Source organism: Castor canadensis, chromosome 14 (genome assembly GCF_047511655.1).
Source record: "Castor canadensis chromosome 14, mCasCan1.hap1v2, whole genome shotgun sequence".
Lineage (NCBI taxonomy): Eukaryota > Metazoa > Chordata > Mammalia > Rodentia > Castoridae > Castor > Castor canadensis.
The window spans coordinates 109,970,920-109,990,088 of NC_133399.1; the positions used below are offsets into that span (position 1 = coordinate 109,970,920).

General features: G+C 38.3%; 1 long non-coding RNA gene across 1 annotated transcript; it reads left to right on the forward strand.

Annotated features, from left to right (window-relative positions):
- The first annotated feature begins 363 nt into the window (after positions 1-363).
- Positions 364-3,190, forward strand: LOC109678543 (uncharacterized). The gene is made up of 3 exons (XR_012441586.1): positions 364-479; positions 1,810-1,993; positions 2,958-3,190. It is a non-coding gene; the product is annotated as an uncharacterized lncRNA (long non-coding RNA).
- The last annotated feature ends 15,979 nt before the right edge of the window (positions 3,191-19,169 follow it).

The following is a 19,169-nucleotide window of genomic DNA, read 5'->3' on the forward strand; positions in this document are numbered from 1 at the left end:
AAGAGTTCAATATCTAGGCCCTGCAGAATGGTATTAATTGTTCTCATGATTGGACCCTAGGTCTTGGGGAGGCTAACTGAGAACTGGACTTCCAATCCTCCTCTACATATTCATTGTCATCTCTATTGCGTAGCCTTAACCAAGTGTAATTGTGTTCCAGGAGATTCAGTTTTAGCAAACAGCCTCAGAATCACAGGGTCCACTGTGTGAAGACTAATGAAGAAACAATATAATTGAGTGCTACACTTGACAAAGACAGACTGAGACAAAGAAGTCCTTAGGGAGCCCTGCTCGACCCAGCTCCACACCAAATTGCTCAACTGCTCTTGCGACAGAGTTGTTTGAAATTAGACACGGCTTGCAGGCGACCCTGATATAAGGGACATCTCCATCTTGGAAGTGAGCAGCTGGCTTTCATCCTGAGTCCAGAAGGACTGCTATCTGCTGACCTCTGCTCAACCCGTATAGCTCCACCATCTGTAAGTAATGGAAACTCTGAAAGTTCATTCTATGGTTGTGTCATTGATGCCAGTCTGCAAATGAACGCTAAAGGCAAGGGTGCTCTGAAGAAGTCGAAACTTGGGAATCCCCATCAGGAGTTCTTCTATGTGGAACTCTAGTGTCTTCTAGGACAGTAGCTATTGGCTTAGGGAATGAGAAGGTCAAAAGGTTTGATTCAAAACACAGGGATGCTACTTTTCATTTCCAATAGAGACAGAAATAGATTCTTAAGACATCTATTTTGAAAAAGTGATCATTTGAGCCTCCTGCCCATATTTTAAATCTACATATTTGTTTTTTGATGTTGAATTGTGTGAGTTGCTTATACATTTTGATAATTTCTTATCAGATGTATGTTTTGCAAATATTTTCTGCCTTATTTTAGTTTGCCTTTTCATTCAAATGTTTGTTTCCTCTGCTGTGCACAAGTTTTGTAGTCTGATGCAATCACACATGTCTACTCTTGCTTTGTTGCCTATACCTTGGTTTTCATATCAATAAATCACTTCCTAGGTCACATGTTAAGAACTTAATCTCTAAGTTTTCTTGTAGTAGTTTCAGGTCATGTGTTTAGGTCTTGAATGCATTTAATTTAAGATAAATGCCCAATTGCATCAAATAATCCAGTTGTCCGATTTAGATACATTCAGTTTTAAATTGTCATTCATAACTCAATAAAGTTGGAAAAATAAACATTCTTTGGCCTTACTCCAACTCTTCAGCTAGCATCCAACCAATTTCATGCTTACCTATATACTTTTAAAGTCGTTATGAGTTCCACACTCCTCCAGCAGGAACCTGATCACCCCAGGATCTCGAGACCTTCTTCACGAGGGTAGCAATGCCCTGAAACCCACCAGGGTCAACCGTCTACTCTACTGGAATCCAGGTCTCATCTCAGAATACACACCTCCAGACAGTAGAGGGATCCATCTTAAAATTTAGAAATATTTGGTCTCAGAACTTAGTAAATGAAAACATTACTTTCTTCTTTGAATATTAAAGAGTAAATGTTAATCAAGTAGCAAATAGGAAACTCATGTGAGAAATAAGAACAGACAACAGATGATTTAACATGATTATCAACTTGAGACGAGGACAGTCACTGAACATACACACCTGTGTCATGATGGGAGCTGCCAGGACAGAGGGACATAAGGAGACCTTAAGGGAATGCCTCCTCCCTCCCCCATGACTTCACACTTTATCTGGCTGCAGGGATTGTCTCCAAGTCTTCTCCTAGTCGACCTACAAATACAGCTGACTCCTCACTCCCCACACACTTGGCTCCTGCTTTCCTTTCCCCAGGTGACACCAGCCATGAAGACACTTGCTCTCCTTGCTGCCATTCTCCTGCTGGCCCTCCAGGCCCAGAGTGACCCTCTCCCAGCAAGAGTTGAGAAAGCTTCAGCCCAGGAGCAGATGGAGGAAGAGGACCCAGTCACAACCATCTTCATTACAGGGGTGGAAAGCTCTGGTTTCCGAGATGCAGGTAAGGAATAAAACAGGATAGAGATGCAGACTTGAGAGGGAGGGCTGGAGACTGTATGTTACCTCAATGACCCTTCATTTTCTCACTGAACAAAGACAAATAAATGCTAGAAATTTTCTTTCTACAATGAGTTGATTCCAAGATATATTTGTGATTATTACTAGGTTTTACAATCTGAAGAATCTCCCTTGTTTTCTCTGAGTCTAAATGAGTAGAAGTATTCATAAGGAGACATTTTATCCCATCTATTTGGGTATCTGTTTGAAGGTTTGGGCTTTTTGATTTGGGGAGGATTGGTAGTACTGGGGTTTGAACTCAAGGTCTCATACTGGTTAGGTAGGATTTCTTCCACTTGAGCATACCCCAGACCATTTTGCTTTAGTTATCTTAAGGTAGGGTCTCACATTTTTGTTCCAGGGCTGATCTCAGACCACAAACCTCCTGCCTGCATCCTCCTGCAGAGTTGAAATTACTCATTGTCCCCGCTTCTTTGTTGAGATGGGTTCTCACTAAGTTTTTGCCCTGACTCATCTTTTTCTATTTTTGGTGGTATGGGCTTAAACTCAGGCCTCCCACTTGCTAGGTAGGCACTCTTACAGCTTGAGCCACTCAGCCAGCCCTGTCCTGGCTGGTCTTAAACCACAACCCTTCTGATATCTCCCTCCCAAATAGCTGAGATTACAGGTATGAGACACCATACCAGTCCTTATCAGGATGATCTCATAGAAATAGTGGACAGGAGTGTGGGTGTGTTCACATATTTGTGTGATGGAGAAAGAGTTTTGAGTCTTGTCTGTAACCCACACTCACCATGCGTATTTATTTCTTGATTGTGGTTTTTCATACTACTATGGACAGAAGGAGCCTACTCCACACAGAAAGCACCTTCCCCAGGACTCCTACTACCTACTACCTACAGCTGCCCTGAGGTACTAGATGCTAAATGCTTCCTCTGTGTCTCCAGGTTTAAGAGCAGGAGTAGACTGCTACTGCAGAAGGGGAGGATGTAATTTTCCAGAACGCAGAATTGGAATGTGCATACAAAACGGTATCTACTACAATCTCTGCTGCCGTTAATCATCAAGAAAGTAGAAATGCATGTACCATTTGCCTGGAGATGCAGAAGGCCACTGCTAAGTCTCCTGGGCCAGGTGCCTAAGTTCCTTTCCCAAGCCCAAATAAAGTTATTGCTGCAAATTCTCTGTTCTGCTCTTTACTGTGTGCAATTTCATTCAGTAGGAACTCTTTGTGAACAAAGTACCAGACTCTTCTACAAAACCCTTGTAAACAAAATCAATTCCAGAAGTGACCTGAGGATACACAGTGAATGGAAAGCAGGATGATGTTTCTGATCCTTCTACCTACCTCTTTCCACTTAAATCTGCCTTCTTTTAGATCAGGCTCACTTTCACTTATGCCTTCAAGGAGGCAAATTAATAATCTTTACTTTCAAGTTAACCCAGTCATAGAGTTATAACTTCCCTAAGAAACTAGCAATCTCTCCAGGCACTGGTGGCTCATGCCTCTAATCATAGCTGCCTGGGAGGCTGAGATCAGGAGGGTCAAGGCTCAAAGCCTGCCTAGGAAGTAGTTCTAGAGATCCCATTTCCAAATAATCAGCAAAATGTATTCACAGTGTAAAGTGCCTGATTTGCAAGCACAAAGTCTGAGTATGAACACCAATTCCAGAGAGAGAGAGAGAGAGACAGAGAGAGAGAGGGAGGAAGGAAAATAAAAGTGAGAACCTACTTCAAAGGTACTCAGCACTAAAGTGTTAGAAATGAAAGAAAGCACAGGATGGACAGGTGGAGACACAGCTCAATTGCCAGTACAGGGTTTATTGTGGAGAAGTGGTCCTGCGGAAGTCATCACCAGAAAGACATCTGGAGAACCCACAGCCACTTACAGACTGGGGTATTTATGAAGGTAGGTGGCAAAGCCCCAGGAAGATCACTGGGCCAGATAATCCTTAATGGCCCTCTGACCCTCTGGAGATCATGGCTTAAGGGCAGGTCATTCCTTCTAAGCCAGAAGTGGAGTGTCTAGTAAATGGTTAAAGGTGAATGCCTGTTTTTCTTTAGGGTTGGGTGGAAGGTTTTCAATAAGTCACCTACAAGTGGGTGGGTTCCAGTTCTAACATGGCTTCCTTTTGTTCACCCTCACAAAAAGAAAGCTGGCAAAGAAGCTCAAGTAGAACACCTGCCTACCAAGTGTGAGGCCCTGAGTTCAAACTCCAGTACTGCAAAAAGAGAAAGAGAAAAAGACTGAGAGAGAGAGTCTATCCACCTCTTCCCAAAGTGCTAGTTTTATTCAAAGACCCAGATCATACATCTGTCTTTTAAGCCCTGACATTCTGTCAGCTCTATAGAGATAACACTAAGTCCCTTCCTAACATTAGGAAGGAGTGTTAGCAAAGATATAATGAGCAGGAGAATAGCAAGGAGTCCCACTAATTAGTCTCACTGTCAGGTGTCTAGACTGAAGCTGCTATAAACAATTCCTTAACTACATCTGTGACGTGAACCTTGTGCAGTTTCCTTAAGCTGGTGAGAAGCTGATACTGCCTCGAAAATACAGCCTCAAATGAACACCTGGTATAAATGAAGACAGGGATGGCAGTAATCCAAGTAACCTGGAGTCCCCATCAGTACTGATGTGTGCTGAAGTTCTAACATTTAAAACCAGCAGGCATGTCAGTCCGTAAGGCAGGAAACCACAGTCTGATAAAGTATAGCAACAGCAGTGCAATGTTAGATCCTTAGAACCTAGGCTGAGATGGCCATAGCTCTCCCTGCTACTCTATGTCCAGTGCTATTGACACACATTGTCTTGGAAGTGTGACTCTGGAGCTCATTTTTCTCTTCTCTTCTAGCAGGGCATCTCATGGCTACACCCTGTGTCTCCAAAAGACCAGTCTTGCATCTTTGTGTTGTGGAATGTGACCTCTTATCTTCTCTAACTTCTTTTTCCCTCAACTAAATAGCTACTGATGATTTGACTGCTTGCAACCACGTCCCTCAAAAAACTGTCAATGTGTAAGCAAAAATCCCTATAAAGTATCCAGAGTGAGTCCTAAAATCCTCATGTTTACTCTGGAATCAACTATTCTCCTGTGTGAGTCCAGAGTACCCATTGGAAATAGAGTATTTCTGATCAGTACATGGATACTGTTGTTGGGATAATCAATGATAGACTGTCCCAAGAAGTCCTACTGAGGCAGAAGGATTATAGTTTGATAGACAATGGGGCTCTGTTTCAAGTGATATTATTCACCATTCTTCACTAAAAAAAACTGAAGGCTACAAAATTAAAAAGCTTGTATGTTCAGCTGTAAGAACAGGTTACACTTTAAACACTAACTAAAATTGTTTACACTTAAATATAAGAGAATATACCAATAAAAATGTCGTAATAATAGATGGTTAATGGGACTTGGGAAGCATTAGGACTTTAGAATTAAAGAAGAATATGTTAAAAATGATTTAACAGTGAATCTTTTCCTTTTGCGGGAAAGGAGTTATTGTAAATTGAACCCAGAGCTTGTTGCATGCTAGGCTTGGGCTTCAGCCCAGAGCTGTACTTTAGGTCCTCATGGTGAATATTAATCTGAAAATAGATGTGGTATCTTCGACAGATAAAAAGAAGAGGTAGAGAAGAATTTTCGACAGACACAGTGGCATAAGAGACAAGAACTTACAAGGTCAGGGACTTCATGGGATTTGAGGAAGTGATGATGCGAGGTACAAGTATAAAATTGAGTTCACAGCAGACAGCCTCAAAAGCATCTATCAATTAAGAAGAAGAGCATATTGGCTGAATGAAACATTCCCATCCACATTTAATAGATGAAGGTACAGTGGGAGCATCACACTTGCTGGTTACTATGACAGTCTCTGATGTACTATGACAGATGCCAACTCCAGGGACAGAGATCAAGATGAGATATTAAAAAATATCCAAAGAGCTCAAGCAACTTTCACAGCCTTTAAGATGATGCAAAGTTCATGGGTGAAATCCACTGAATATTTACTGAACACCCAAACAACATTTGACATTTTCTACATACACATGGGGTAGGATAAGGAAATAAAGATTAAGTCAAATGTGGAGACAACCATTTAAGATGTCTTTGAAAGACATAGTCCCTCAGTCTCTGAGAAGGGATAGATGCCTAAATTCAACAAATGATAATGAGCAAAGATGGCTCAGTGACATTAAGTAACATCCGTTCTGACATGCTCCAGTGTTTGTTCACTGCCTTATCTCAGTGCTGAAAAATTCTCTTGCCTTTCACTTCAAAACCATTGAGTTCAACCTCTCTCCTTAGTGCAAAATGTTCACCTCATGACAATAGTCTGAAAATATTTTTCCTACTCATTTTTTAAAAGTGCCTGGTGCTGTATTCCTTTTAAAATAGAAGACATTGGTTTATTTACTTATTTTTTAATTGGCACATACTAATTATACTAATCTATGGTATACATGTGGAACTTTGACACATGCAAACATTATATTATGATCAAATCAGGGTCATTAGCATATCTATTACCTCAAACAATTTTCTTTATTTGTGGTGAAACATCAAATTCCTCTCTTATAGTTATTATGAAATATTCCTTCTGCTATTTTGACTGTAGTAGGATATATTGTGCGCCAAAACGCTTTCCTCCTATCTAACTGTAACATCATACTCATTGGACAACCTTACAAAATACCATTTACTCTGCAGCTTATAAGCAGCGGAAACTAACTTATCAAAATTATGGAGGATGCGAAGTTCAAGATGCAGATGTCAAAAGATTCATTGTCTCATGCTGGTCCGTTTTCCGGTTTATAAATGGGAATTTCTGATATGTCTCTACAATGTAGATGGCACTAGGTAACTCTCTGGTCAATTTTCAGAGACCTAATCCATAAGGATGGAACCATGCCTGAACTATGACACATCGTTGTGTTCAAATGTAAGAACGGAACAATCAAAGGGAGCTTATTCATGCTAACTGTGACTCATGGTTTTGTGAACTATCAGGGTGGACAAACAAGTACAAAGGATAAATGACAAACACTGGTACTGGGAAGCTGCTCAAACATGGGCCACAACACTCACAAGAATTTGGCTTTATCGTTATTTGGAGATTTCTTCTTTTGGTGTATCTGAAAATATCTCTGTATGTTGACCAAGAACATCTAAAATGTGTTATTCAGCAGTAGCTGAATTTCCCAATATATAAAATCTTCGGGAGCATTCAGAATCAGATGATACAAACTCCAGTCCTATTTCCAGCACACAATAGCCATATACACTCAGGTAAACACTCTTGATCACTGTAAAATGAGAGCAGACAGGGGCTGCTGCTGTGATTTGGGCAGTAAGCACCACATATTAACCTTGGCTTAGATGAAAAGCAATTATAATTTCTATAGTGAGCTAAGAACAGTGTGAAGCTCTCTGTGGATTATGCTATCCATATTATAGGGATAAGGAGACTGAGCAGTAAGGAGATGTACACTTACACGAAACTCCACAACTATTAATAGCACAGTCTCCCAAGCTGTCATAGTTCTAAGTGATCTCCAAGGGCTGTGCTTGGTTTGTGAACTCAGAGACTCGCAGGTGCTCAGTACTTCCCTGTTAACTCATGAAACCCAGCCTCTTTCATCAAATCTCCTGTGTTTTTTTGACTCACCCGCTTCAGGACTAACATAATGTTCAAGGTTCAGAATTCCAGCACTTGATCCTCAACCCCACTCTACAGAGCACCGTCCCCTCTTCAGAACCTCTGAGAGACAAAGGTGATTCGTCAGGGCCACAGTGCCATCTGCTGGCCAGGAGGAGCTGCTGTGGTGCCATGTGCACACTTCTCTGTAGGAGCAGTTCCCACTTCACTGGGAACAGAGGGTGGGCATTAGCTCATTATTCGTGACTTAGGACATTTCAAGCTGGAAACCCACTGGAGCTACTGAGAGGAACAGAGACACAGCCTTTGACTTCAACAGACTACATTTCTTTTTTTTTTGCATTTCATTTTTTTAAATTTTTTTATTCATATGCACATACATGGTTTGGGTCATTTCTCCCCCATCCCCCTTTACCCACCCTCTCCCCCCCACCCCCTCAATACCTCACAGAAACTATTTTGCCCTTATCTCTAATTTTCTTGAAGAGAGAGTATAAGCAATAATAGGAAGGAACAAGGGTTTTTGCTAGTTAAGAGAAGGATAGTTATACATTAATTGACTCATATTAATTTCCTGTGCATGTGTGCTACCTTCTAGGTTAATTCTTCTTGATCTAGCCTTTTCTCTAGTTCCTGGTCCCCTTCTCCTAGTGGCCTCAGTTGCTTTAAAGTATCTGCTTTAGTTTCTCTGTGTTGAGGACTACAAATGCTATCTAGTTTTTTGGATGTCTTACCTATCCTCATACCACCCTTGTGTGCTCTCACTTTTATCTTGTGATCAAAGTCCAATCCCATTGTTGTGTTTGCCCTTTATCTAATGTCTGCATATGAGGGAGAACACAGGATTTTTGGTCTTTTGGGCCAGGCTAACCTCACTCAGAATAATGTTCTCCAATTCCATCCATTTACCAGCAAATGATAACATTTCGTTCTTCTTCATGGCTGCATAAAATTCCATTGTGTATAGATACCACAGTTTCTTGATCCATTCTTCAGTGGTGGGGCATCTTGGCTGTTTCCATAACTTGGCTATTGTGAATAGTGCCGCAATAAACATGGGTGTGCAGGTGCCTCTGGAGTAACCTGATTTACAGTCTTTGGGTATATCCCCAAGAGTGGTATTGCCAGAACAAATGGTAGATCAATGTTTAGCTTTTTAAGTAGCCTCCAAATTTTTTTCCAGAATGGTTGTACTAGTTTACATTCCCACCAGCAGTGTAAGAGGGTTCCTTTTTCCCCGCATCCTCACCAACACCTGTTGTTCGTGGTGTTGCTAATGATGGCTATTTAACAAGGATGAGATGGAATCTTAGTGTGGTTTTAATTTGCATTTCCTTTATTGCTAGAGATGGTGAGCATTTTTTCATGTGTTTTTTGGCCATTTGAATTTCTTCTTTTGAGAAAGTTCTGTTTAGTTCACTTGCCCATTTCCTCATTGGTTCATTAATTTTTGGAGAATTTACTTTTTAAGTTCCCTATATATTCTGGTTATCAGTCCTTTGATGTGTAGCTGGCAAATATTTTCTCCCACTCTGTGGGTGTTCTCTTCAGTTTAGAGACCATTTCTTTTGTTGAGCAGAAGCGTTTTAGTTTTATGAGGTCCCATTTATCTATGCTATCTCTTAGTTGCTGTGCTGCTGAGCTTCCATTGAGAAAGTTCTTGCCTATACCTATTAATTCCAGAGTATTTCCTACTCTTTCCTGTATCAACTTTAGAGTTTGGGGTCTGATATTAAGATCCTTGATCCATTTTGAGTTAATATTGGTATAGGGTGATATACATGGATCCAGTTTCAGTTTTTTGCAGACTGCTAACCAGTTTTCCCAGCAGTTTTTGTTGAAGAGGCTGCTATTTTCTCCATCGTATATTTTTAGCTCCTTTGTCAAAGACAAGTTGGTTACAGTTGTGTGGCTTATATCTGGGTCCTCTATTCTGTTCCACTGGTCTTCATGTCTGTTTTTGTGCCAGTACCATGTTGTTTTTATCATTATTACTTTGTAATATAGTTTGAAGTCAGGTATCGTGATACCTCCAGCATTGTTTTTTTGACTGAGTATTGCCTTGGCTATTTGTAGCCTCATATATTTCCATATAAATTTCACGGTAGATTTTTTGACCTATTTAATGAATGCCATTGGAATTTTGATGGAAATTGCATTAAACATGTAGATTACTTTTGGGAGTATCGACATTTTTACTATGTTGATTCTACCAATCCATGAGCATGGGAGATCTCTCCACTTTCTATAGTCTTCCTCAATCTCTTTCTTCAGAAGTTTATAGTTTTCCTTGTAGAGGCCTTTCACATCCTTTGTTAGGTTTACACCTAGGTATTCGATTTTTTTGAGACTATTGTAAATGGAATTGTTTTCATATATACTTTCTCAATTTGTTCATTATTAGTGTACAGAAATGCTAATGATTTTTCTATGTTGATTTTATATCCTGCTACCATGCTGTAGCTATTGATGTTGTGTAGGAGATTTTGAGTAGAATTCTTTGGGTCTTTAAGGTAAAAGATCATATCATCTGCAAATAGGGATATTTTGACAGCTTCTTTACCTATTTGTATTCCTTTTATTCCTTCTTCTTGCCTAATTGCTCTGGCTAGGAATTCCAGTACTATGCTGAATAGGAGTGGAGATAGTGGGCATCCTTGTCTAATTCCTGATTTTAGAGGGAATGGTTTCAGTTTTTCTCCATTAAGTATAATGCTGGCTGTAGGTTTGTCATACATAGCTTTTATAATATTGAGGTACTTTCCTTCTATTCCTAGTTTTCTTAAAGCTTTTATCATGAAATGATGTTGGATCATATTAAAGGCTTTTTCTGCATCTATTGAGATGATCAAGTGGTTTTTGTCTTTGCTTCTGTTAATGTGGTTTATTACATTCTTGATTTTCTTATGTTGAACCACTCCTTTATTCCTGGGATGAAGCCTACTTGGTCGTGGTGTATGATCTTTTTGATGTGTTGTTGAATTCAGTTTGCCATTATTTTGTTGAGGTTTTTTGCATCATTATTCATTAAAGAGATTGGCCTATAGTTCTTTTTGCAGGTGTCTTTGACTGGTTTTGGATAAGTGTAATACTGGCTTCATAAAATGTGTTAGGCAATTTTCCTTCCCTTCCTATTTAGTGGAACAATTTAAGGAGGGTTGGTATCAGTTCTTCTTTAAAGGTCTGACAGAATTTAGCAGAGAATCCATCAGGTCCATGAGAGACTCTTTTTGGGGAGACACTTGATTGCTGCTTCAATTTCATTTTGTGTTATAGATCTATTCAGATGATTAATTTCCTCTTGGTTCAGTTTTTGGATGATCATGTGTATCTGGAAATCTGTCCATTTCTTTAAGATTTTCACATTTATTTGAATATAGGTTCTCGAAGTAGTCTCTTATGATTTCCTGGACTTCCATGTTGTTTGTTCTTATCTCCCCTTTTGCATTCCTGATTCTACTAATTTGGGTTTCTTCTCTCTTCATTTTAGTCAGGTTTGCCAGGGGTCTGTCAATCTTATTTATTTTTTCAAAGAATCAACTTTTTGTTTCATTAATTCTTTGTATTGTTTTTTTGGTTTCTATTTAGTTCATTTCAGCTCTTATTTTTTTTATTTCTCCCCTATTTGTTTTGGGATTTGCTTGTTCTTGTTTTTCTAAGAGTTTGAGATGTATCATTAGGTCATTGATTTGGGATCTTTTTGTCTTTTTAATATATGCACTCATGGCTATAAACTTTCCTCTCAGAACTGCCTTTACTGTGACCCATAGGTTCCGGTAGGTTGTGTTTTCATTTTCATTGACTTCCAGGAACTTTTTAATTGCCTCTTTTATTTCATCAATGACTCAGTGTTCATTAAGCAATGAGTTATTCAGTTTCCAGCTGTTTGCATGTTTTTGTCTTTATTTTTGTTGTTGAGTTCTAGTTTATTGCATTGTGGTCAGATAGAATGCATAGTGTAATTTCTGTTTTCTTGTATTTGATGAGGCTTGCTTTGTGCCCTAACATATGATCTATTTTGGAGAAGGTTCCATGGGTTGCTGAGAAGACTGTATATTGTATAGAATTGGATGAAATATTCTGTAGACATCAAGTAGGTCCATTTGACCTATTGTATATTTTAGATGTAGGATTTCTTTATCAATTTTTTTGTTTGAATGACCTATGTATTGATGATAATTGGGTATTAAAGTCTCCCACAACCACTGTGTTGGAGTTAATATATGCTTTTAGGTCCTTCAAGGTATGTTTGATGAAATTGGGTGCATTGACATTGGGTGCATATAGGTTGATATACGCTATTTCCTTTTGGTCTATTTCCCCTTTTATTGGTATGGAATGTCCTTCTTTATCTCACTCGATCAATGTAGGTTTGAAGTCTTCTTTGTCAGAGATAAGTATTGCTACTCCTGCCTGTTTTCAGGGGCCATTGGCTTGGTAAATCTTCCTGCATTTCATCCTAAGCCTATGCTTATTTCTGTCAGTGAGATGGGTCTCCTGTAAGCAACAAATTGTTGGATCTTCCTTTTTAATCCATTTCATCAAGTGGTGCCTTTTGATGGGTGAATTAAGTCCATTAACATTAAGTGTTTACTGATAGGTGTGTGGTGATTCCTGTCATTTGGTTGTCTTAGTTGTTTGAAGGTTTGATTGTGTGTACCTAAGTTGAGTTACTCTCTACTGTCTTGCTTTTTCTTTTCCTGTGGTTTGGTGCTGCCTGTCTTTTCATGGTTAAGTTGGGTTTCACTTTCTGTGTGCAAAATCCCTTGCAGAATCTTTTGTAGTGGTGGCTTTGTGGTCACATATTGTTTTCGTTTCTGCTTATCGTGGAAGAGTTTTATTGTTCCATCTATTTTGAATGATAGTTTTGCTGGGTAGAGTATACTAGGGTTGAAGTTATTTTCATTCAGAGTCAGAAGATCTCACCCAGTGCTTTTCTTGATTTTAACGTTTCTGTTGAGAAATGTGCTGTGATTTTGATGGGTTTACCTTTGTTTGTTACTTGTTTTTTCTCTCTTACAGCCTGCAATATTCTTTCCCTAGTTTCTGAACTTGTTGTTTTAACAATGATATATCATGGGGTAGTTCTATTTTGATCTGGTCTGTTTGGTGTTCTGGAGGCCTCTTACATCTGTATGGGAATAGATTTCTCTAGATTTGGGAAATTTTCTGTTCTTAATTTGTTGAATATATTATGCATTCCCTTTCTTTGCACCTCTTCTCCTTCTTCAATGCCCATGAATCTCAAGTTTGGTCTTTGGATGGAGTCGGTGAGTTCTTGCATTTTCTTTTCACAGGTCTTGAGTTGTTTAACTAATAGTTCTTCAGTTTTTCCTTTAATTACCATTTCATCTTCAAGTTCTGAGATTCTGTCTTCTGTTTGTTCTGTTCTACTGGATTGGCCTTCCGTTTTGTTTTGTAATTCTGTTTCATTCTTTTTTCTGAGGTTTTCCATATCGTGAGTCTCTTACTTTTTAATGTTGTCTATTTTTGTCCTGAGTTCATTTAACTCTTTATTAATAATGTTCTTTGTTTCACTTTGGTGTTTATACAGTGCTTCTATGGTTTCTTTTATTTCTTCTTGTGCTTTTTTCAAATTCTCTATTTTTGTTGTGTTGGAATTTCTTGATTGTCTCCTGTACATTTTGGTTGACCATATCCAGTATCACCTCAATAAAATTCTCATTGATTACCTGTAGTATTTCTTCTTTTAGATTATTCTTGTGGGCTTCATTGGGTTCTTTGGCATAGTTTTTCTTCATTTGTTGGAGTCTTGATCTGAGTATCTGTTTTCTTCATTTCTCTCCGGTTCCTGTCCTAATTTTTTGCTGTGGGGAAACTGGTTTCCCTGTTTCTCTGTCTTCCTGTCATTGACCTTTGTGTTGTTATTGTCCCTGCACTGTGTGCAATTAACTACTTTTTAGCTTGTAATAATAACAATGGTGATATTTAGAATGGAAGGGTGAGAGGAGAGGGAAACCAAAGAAGTTAAAGAAAGAGGGAAAAACAAATAAACAAGTAAAAAAAAATGAACAAACAAACAAAAAAGTTTCAAAGATATAAACAGGGTGAGATAGTGTACTAATCAACAGTAAGCTGAAACGGGCATTGGAGAGACAGAGAGGATAGAGAATAAATAAATAAATAAAATTTTAAAAATAACAATAAAAATAATTTTAAAATCTCCAAGTTCAAATGCAATAAAGTTTCAGTCTTAATAATTTTGTTATTAGTCCCTCAGCCTCCAATCCTGGAGATTATGTCTCATCAAAGGGGAATAAAAAACCAAAACAAAACAAAACAAAAAACACCACAAAGTGTCCCAAGTTCAAATGCAATACAGTCTCAGTAAGTTTTTCATCATGCAGTTGTAGTTCAGTTGTCTCATCAAGGGTCTGGAGACAGTTCTGTGAATGACTATCTGAGGCTGTGGCTCACCTGCCCGTTGCTGTCAGCCTGCTATTGCTGGAGGCTTTATTTATGCAGATCTCAGGAGTGAGCTTAACACTCACCTAGCCCCGCAGGCTTTGTTTACTCAGAGTTCTCCTGTGTGTGATCCTCGGCTACAAGCTTTCCCCTTTCCCAGCACACTACACCTCCTTTCTCAGGCAAGCGTGTTTATTCACACTTCACATGGGAAGTGGTCTTCCCCCCTCTCCTGTGGAGTTTTCCTCCCACTGCCACCTTTACAAGCTCTCCTGGTCCTGGTTGCTGGGAGTGTGCCACTGCTCCTGCCTTCTCTGGCTGCTTGTTGTGAGGGATTCCCCTGCCCCCCCTTTGGCATTCAGGGTGCCTCACCCTCTTTGCTACATGTCTTTTTGTTGTTGTTGTTATTGCTTATTATTCAGTTTTTTTTCTTTTCTCCCTGGGAGGGGTCGGTCTGTCTAGGGGGCTATGCTGATCTGTCCCAGGGTTGTCAGTGGCAGAACCATGGGTTGCTTAGCTCACCTTGTGGTCTGCATCTTCCCAAGCTATCTGGGCACTGGCATCTGGCAGCAGTGCAGGAGCCCTCCTGGTTTCTCCATTTAACGTGAAGTGGGGATGCTGTGCATGGACTGGAGGTGTGGAGGAGTCAAAGTTTTGCCTCTTCTCAGTGGTTTTTCCTATAATGTGTATCTCCAACGTCTCTCCAAGATTTTACTTTAGGAAGCATGCTTTCTGCTTCCTCCCCTCTAGCCACCATCTTGGAATCCCCTAATGCAACAGACTACATTTTAATGGAATCTCCTAGATCCTTGGCTATTGATGAGGCTTAGAAATGGGAGTGGAGGGTGAGGTGAACAGAAACAGGGCTCAGTGATTATGGTCATGATGGGGGGGTCCATATCTGTGGGGCTGCAGGATCTTGATAGCTTGTGAAGGGGGAAATAGATAAACATTTCTTTCAAAAAGGGATTTAGACTTTAATGTTTGTATCCATGTGAGTGTGGGGAAGGGAGAGGAGTGGAGATGTGGACGGAAACCTCATGACCTTCCTTTACTAATCCAAACCCTTTGATAATCCATTGATGTATGCTTTTCACTTATGCCACATATTCTATCTATTTGATTATGGACTATGACTACTTCATAAGTAAAGTAGTAAATTAAAATGGTCTTAATTCTCTAATCAAAAGGTATAGACTGGCTGATTAGATTAGAAAAACAATATGCAACTGTTTGTTGTCAGTAAGAAACACAGGCAAAGACATGAACAGAATAAAAGTGAAAAGATGCAAAATGATATGTAAGCAAGTGGAAGCTGAAGGTAAGCAGGAGTAACTTAACTGTACTCTAACAAAGTAGATGTCAAGCCAAAATCAGTTAGAAGAGATAAAGAATGCCACTACATATTAACAATCAGAGTAATCTATTAACAAGAGATAATGATGATACAAATATATGAACTAAGTAGCTGTGCACCTAATTTCATAAAGCAAACACTACTACTGAATACACAGAGACAGGTAGTTTCTGAAATAATAATATTGGGTAATTTCAACACCCTACTGACATGACTTCATAGATCATTTTGAGAAAAAAAATCAACAAAGGTAAGATCCAAAGAGTTAAACTGCACCACAGATCAAATGGACATAACAGACATCTGAAGAGTATTTCATCCATACTTTTCTCAGAAGCCCACAGAACTTCCTCCAAAATAGATCACACTTTAAATAAATAAGCAAGTCTTCACATACTCAGCGGTATTGAAAGAATTTCCTATATATTAACATATCATTGTGGAATAAGGTTAGAAGTTAATAGCAAGAGAAACTATGGAAATTAGTCAAACACATGGAAACCAAAAAACACTTTTGGAAAAAGAAGAATTCAGCAAGCAAATTTAAGAACTTATAGAATCAAATGAAACTGGCACAGTCTACAAAAACCTTGGGGACAAAGGTTTCACCATTGTGAGGCAGTGCTAAGGAGAGAAAATTTATGGCTATATGTGTCTACATTAAAAATCAGAAAGCTTTGGGCTGGAGGTATCATCTAGTGGTAGAGCACCTGACTACCATACACAACGTTATGGTTCCATGCTCAGTACTGAAAAAGAAAAAGATGTCAAAAATAACCTAATTATGTGACAAAAAGTTTTAAGAAGAAATTAATGAAATGGACACTAAAAGAACAATGCAAAGAACCAATGCAAAAATGAGTTGGTTCTTTGAAAAGAGAAACAAGATATTCTTCTGGTTACCCAAACTAACCAAAAGAAAAGGTACCAATGGCTCACACCTGCAATCCTAGTAACTCAGGAGGCAGAGATCAGGAGTATCACAGTTCAAAACCAGCCTCAGGCAAACAGTTTCAAGACACTGTTTTTTTTTTAAATTCTAAGGACAAAAAGGTTTGTACAGTGGCTCAAGTGGAAAGAGCTCCTGCCTAGCAAGTGTGAGGCCCTGAGTTCAACAAAAGTTAAAAAAAAGAAAAAGGGAGAAGACTCAAATTAATAAAATCATTGATGAAAAGGGGGAATTATGACAAACACCAGTGAAATTCAGAGGATTATTGGGGAATATTTGAAACCTTATATTCCAGTAAGACAAAAAATATAGAAGAAATGTATATATTTCTAGACATATAACACTTACCAAAATTGAGCTACAGGCTATTAATAAGTTGAACAGACTTATAATAAGCAATGAGATCTAATACTAGTATAGTATCTCAATGAAGAAAAAATCCAGGCCCAGAAGTATTCACAGCAGAATTCTGTGGCTTTTGAAGAAGTAATATCAATACTCAAATATTACATAAAATAGAAAAGGACGGAATGCTGTCATACTCATTCTACATAGCCAAGATTACACTGATACTAAAACTAGATAAGAACACAACAAAGAAAAAAATTGTGCTTGATAAATATAGATGCAAAACTTCTCAATAAATTGCTTTCAAATCAAATTCAACCACACATGAAAAAGACCATACACTATTATAAAGTTGGGTTGATTCTAGGAATAGCAGCATGATTCAATATACACAGATCAATAAATATCAAACAACACAGAAATAGAATGCAGGACAAAAATCACATGATCACATCAACAGATGCAGATAAAGCCGATGACAAAAATTCAACATCCTTTCCTCATAAAAGTCATGAAGAAACTAGGAACAGTGAAACATATCTCAATAGAAAAAAGGCTATATATGACAAACAAATAGTCAATATAATAAATGGAAAACTGAAAGCACTTCCTCTAAAATCAAGAACAGGACAAGAGTGTCCACTTTTTCCACTCTTAGTCAAGAAAGTGCTTGAATTCTTATGATGACCAGCAAAGTAAGAGAAAGAAACAAAAGGGATAAAAATAGGAAAAGAAGAAGTCAAATTATCCTGATTTGCAGACTATATGATCCTAAACTTAACCTAGGACCTCAACCAAAAACTCTTACATCTGACAAACACTATTAGCAGAATAGAAGGAAACAAAACAACATACAAAAAACAGTAGATTTTCTTTATACCAATAATGAACACTCTGAGAAAGAAATCAAAACAAGAACCCACTCATAATAGTCTCAAAATAACTATGAATAAACATATATTAGCAGATGAAATTCCTCTATAGTCAAAACTATAAAACACTGAAGAAAGAAATTGAAGAAGACACTAGAAGATGAATAAACTTCCTTATTCATGAATTGGCAAAAACATTGTTAAAATGGTTATACTACCAAAAGACATCTACAGATCCCACACAATTCTAATCAAGTACCAATGACATTCTTTACAGAAATAGGAAAATAAAACCTAAAATTCACATGGAAGAACAAAACACCCCAAGTAGCCAAAGCAACCCTGAACAAAAGAGCAATGCTGGAGGTATCATAACACCTGACTTCAAATTATACTACAGTAGCAAAAACAGCATGGCACTAGCACAAAACAGATGCATAAATCAGTGGACCATAATTAAAGATCAGAAACAAGCCCATAAATTACATCCATCTGATTGTCAACAAAGGTGGCAAAAACACTCATCTGAAAGAAAAAAAAAACAAACAGCCTCTTGAGCAAATGTTGGGAAAATTGAATATCCCCATGTAGAAGATAAAACCACATCCTTATCTCTCATCTCATGTAACTTTGATGGCACTACAGGAAAACACAAGGGAAATACTTGAGATAGAGGCGGATACCACAACTTTCTGAATAAGACTCAAATTGCTCAGGAAAAGACAGCAAGATTGGCAAAGCAATTGCATCCAATTAGAAAAAACTAATGCACATCAAATGAAAAAATTGCCAGAATGAGAGAAAATATTTGTCAATACTCACCAGACAAGGGATTAATATCCAGTATATATAAAGAACTCAAAAAACTACCCACAAAAAGAACAATTCAATCGATAAAGGGACAAATGAAATGAACAGATAATTCCCAAAGAAGAACAAATGCAAAAAAATTCATGAAAAATGTTCAACATTCTTAGCCATAAAGTAAATGCACATAAAATTATTTTGTACTTCTGTCTCACCATAGTCAGAATGGCTATCATCAAGGAAACAACAACAAAGGCTGACAAGGGGCATGGAAGAAAAACCCTCCTACAATGTTGGAAATGTAAACTACTCTGGCCGGATGAGTCAGGATGGAGGTTACTCAAAAAAACTAAAAATAGAACTCCTATATGTTCTTGCTATACCACTCCAAAACATATATTTGAAGGAAATTAAGTCAGCACACAACAGATATGCCTGCACACCCATGTTTATTACAGCACTATTCCATTAGAAAAGGTATGGAATTAGTCAAGACCCCCATCAACCAAAAACTAGGCAAAGAAAATGGGAACACACACAATGCAGAGTATATACAGCCATAAACAGTGAAATAATGTTGCTTTTAGGAAAATGGATGGAAGTAGAGATCATCATGCTGAAAAAATAAGACAGAATAGCAAAGACAAATACCACGTGTCTCTGTACACAGAATCCAGACCTTAAAAATGATATGGATGCAAAAGGGGACATTTGGGGGAAATCAGTGGAGAATCAGGGA